Source organism: Mastomys coucha, unplaced genomic scaffold (assembly GCF_008632895.1).
Source record: "Mastomys coucha isolate ucsf_1 unplaced genomic scaffold, UCSF_Mcou_1 pScaffold9, whole genome shotgun sequence".
NCBI lineage: Eukaryota > Metazoa > Chordata > Mammalia > Rodentia > Muridae > Mastomys > Mastomys coucha.
The window spans coordinates 49,716,649-49,720,188 of NW_022196915.1; the positions used below are offsets into that span (position 1 = coordinate 49,716,649).

General features: G+C 45.6%; 1 long non-coding RNA gene across 2 annotated transcripts in view; it reads left to right on the plus strand.

Moving 5' to 3' along the window:
• The first annotated feature begins 203 nt into the window (after positions 1–203).
• Positions 204–3,540, plus strand: part of LOC116084623 — a 6,921-nt gene continuing 3,584 nt past the window's right edge. The window contains exons 1-2 of one of the 2 annotated variants that reach the window (XR_004116190.1): positions 204–290; positions 655–765. This is a non-coding gene — a long non-coding RNA (uncharacterized LOC116084623). Of the gene's footprint in view, positions 291–585; positions 766–3,540 lie in introns of those variants that run through there. The other variant, XR_004116189.1, reaches the window with a different exon arrangement.

Below are 3,540 nucleotides of genomic sequence, written 5' to 3' on the forward strand. Positions count from 1 at the left end.
CTAGAATCACCCAGGAGACAAACCTTGGGTGTGCCTGTGAGGAAGCTTCTAGACTGAGTTAACTGAGGTGAGAAGACTTCCCCACCCTCCACCCCCACCCCCAACCCACACACACCTAACTAGAGCAGTGCCATTGCATGCATCGGAATGCCCAGGACATAAAAAGGAAAAACAATGAGCTGAACATTTGTATTCATCTATCTCTGCTTCCCAACTGTGCTAAGCCACCAACCACTTTAAGCTCCTACTGCCATTGCCTTCTTCTCCACTAAGGACTAACCTCTTAAATGGTGAGCTAAAATAAATCCTTTTCTCCTTCCTTCCTTCCTTCTTTCCTTCCTTCCTTTCTTCCTTCTTTCCTTTCTTCCTTCCTTTCTTCTTTCTTTCCTTCCTTCCTTCCTTCTTTCCTTCCCTCCTTTCTTCCTTCTTTCCTTTCTTCCTTCCTTTCTTCTTTCTTTCCTTCCTTCCTTCTTTCCTTCCTTCCTTTCTTCTTTCCTCCCATCCTTCCTTCCTTCCTTCTTTCCTTCCTTCTTTCCTTCCTTCCTTCCTTCTTCCTTCCTTCTGTTCTTTCTTTCTGCCTCCCTTCTTCCCTCCCTTTCTTCCTTCCTTCCATCCCTCTTCCTTAAAGTTACTTCTTCCAGGGCTTTGTTACAGCACTGTGAATGGACTGATGCAGGGGCCACAGCAGTACCAGCACCAGGTTATGCTCAGCCACAGCACAAGAACCAAGCACAAAAGCCACGAACCCCCTCTGCTCTGCATCAGGTGAGAACCCATGTGGATTCTCTTAGTGCTTTCTCTAGGACTCTTTTTCAGAGTGGTCTTTCCTCTTATCTCTGTAAATCCCACCTTCCCCTCTGCTGACCCTTGAATCATTTGTTCCTCAGACTTGTGCATACTGCTCTTCTCCAGCCCAGTCCCTACAGCCAGCTAAGTGACTGCCTGCCTGGGCACAGGGTCTATGGCCATATCCATACTGGTCCTCTGAGGAACTCCCAGGCCAATGGTCAGGAAGGCAGCCTTCTGGGAAGACTTGGGTGTCGGAGGTCACAGAAGGAGAGGGCAGATGGAAACAGAAAGTTAGGGATGGTAAGAGGAGCTCTCTGGGCTGGTGAGATGGCTCAGTGGGTAAGAGCACTGACTGCTCTTCCAAAGGTCGTGAGTTCAAATCCCAGCAACCACATGGTGGCTCACAACCACCCATAATGAAATCTGACGCCCTCTTCTGGTGGTCTGAAGACAGCTACAGTGTACTCATTTATAATAATAAATAAATCTTAAAAAAATCTTAAAAAAAAAAAAGGAGCTCTGGGCTGGAGAGATGACTCAGTGGTAAAGAGCACTGACTGATCTTCCAGAGGTCCTGAGTTCAATTCCCAGCAACCACATGGTGGCTCACATCATCTGTAATGGGATCCAATGTACTCTTCTAGTGTGTATCTGAAGACAGCTACAGTGTACTCATATACATAAAATAAATAAATCTTTAAAAAAGAAAAAAGAGGAGAGCCTTATCAAAGCAATGATGTTCGGGCAAGTCCTGGGCTGCTTGCACAGTAGTAGTTCCAGATCATCTGGCTCAGAGCAGAGCTGACCCAGAAACACCACTGATCACACAATTGCTGAGGAATAAGTTGCCGTGTTCTGCTGTGAGTGATCCATCGAGGAGGCTGGCCCTTCATTCATCCAATAAGGACTTTAGTAAGGGGCTATTGCTGTATGTTTTGTACAGGAGACTAGCCTGTCCCCAGGGTTTATGTTTCCTGAACATTCCAGGCGTACTGTTGCATCTGCTATTTGTTTTTTGCTTTTGTTTTTCCTTTTCCCGGAGTTATATTCCTGCAGATGTCCACTCCTCTCCATTCATCATGTCACCTGCTAAACAATGTTTTATATCATCATCCTATTTAGAATTATAGAGCTCCTCCAAGCTCACCCCACCCTACTTGCTTTCAAAATTCCTTCCCCTGACTTCCTAGCCCTGCCCTGTGAGCTAAGAGCCCAGTTCACTGCTGGTCTCAAGAAGAGCCTGTTGCACACCCTCACACAGATGGGGATTTTACACTTTGTTTACGGACACACTCTTAGGTTATTCACGCTCATAACAGAATCTGGTATACATTGGTGCTTATCAAATATCTGGAGAAGGAATAATGGATTTGATAGTTTCCAGGTCCCAGGAGAGAAACCAGGGGAGGAGAAGATGCGTCTCCATAAAGCTTCGTTGTTCTAGAGAACTCTGACAGGAAGGTCATACAGTGAGTGAGGTACAACTCCTTTGGAATGGACAAAGCCCATCAAGGACAGTCTAAGCTCTACTTCCTGAAAGACAGTGAGGAAGATGTGCTGGAGTTTTGCACTCCCGTGCATAATGCTTGCATCAGTGTATATACACAGCCGTATCCATACCCAGCTTCAGTCAGGCTCCTCAGCCCCCCTCCTCTGTCCCATCTTAGCTTTGCCTACCTTGTCTTGGCTAAGAATCCTGCTGTGTGAATTTAACAACAATCCCTGTATCTTGATATCCACCCCACTCCAGATGTGATTAAGATCCCTGTTCCTCATTCTTTCTAAGTCTTTGGCTTGCCTTCAGCCAGAACCCCATGCCCCTGGGGTTCTTTACTAATGTTTAATCCACTGGCTTTCTCACCCTACCCTTGGCTATAAATGCTCCCCTTTGGCCTTGTTGCAATAGGAGTTGAGCCCCAATAGTCATAGCTCACAGAACTAGTCTTAAACTGTTTTCTGATATTTAGGCAATTGTCAGAACAACTTCCCTTTAACAGGAATCCAAAACTCAATTAGACAGGATCTTTGACCTCAGAGTTCCAATTGGTAGGAATTCATATGTGTGAATCAATAAGCAAATACAAGACCCCAAGGAGCACGGTAAAAGTACGGTCAAACGTTGAGGTTTGGTCTGTTGCTATGTATTATAATGCTAAATTCTGTACCCAAAGGTCTAGGCCTATGAGTGAATTCTCATGTTTACAAGATTTTGTTGTGCAAACCTTGTTCCTTGATTTAAAACTATTAGTTAAATAATATTGGCTACAGCCAATTACTGGAGGGATTAGAGGTAGGTGGGTTTTGAGTTACCTGGTTGGAGTGAGGAAGAGAGAGACCAGGAGAAGGAGGAAAAATGAGGAGAGAGGAAACCGACATGAAGGGATATGGGCCATGAGCACATGGCCAGGAGAAAGAGCACATACCTGGGGTACATGGCTGGGAGGTGGCCAGGCCAGCCATTAGAAGAATAGTATTGGGGTGACCCTCCAGGAACTGTCAAAGCAAAATAAAATAACCAGTCTGAATCTCATTCATTTGTAAGCTAGTTGGGGATAAGCTTACATTGCTTGTACTACCGTGGAATGTTGTCCAACTGCCTGAATATTTACTTTTATCCTCTGAGATTAGCTCTCCTCACCCTTGGCCAGATGATCCTTTTCTGCAGTGGGCAGCAATGCAGGGACTCACAACTGATCAACATGCAGAGAAGTGATGTGCCAGCGGTGGTGGTGCATGCCTTTAATCCCAGCA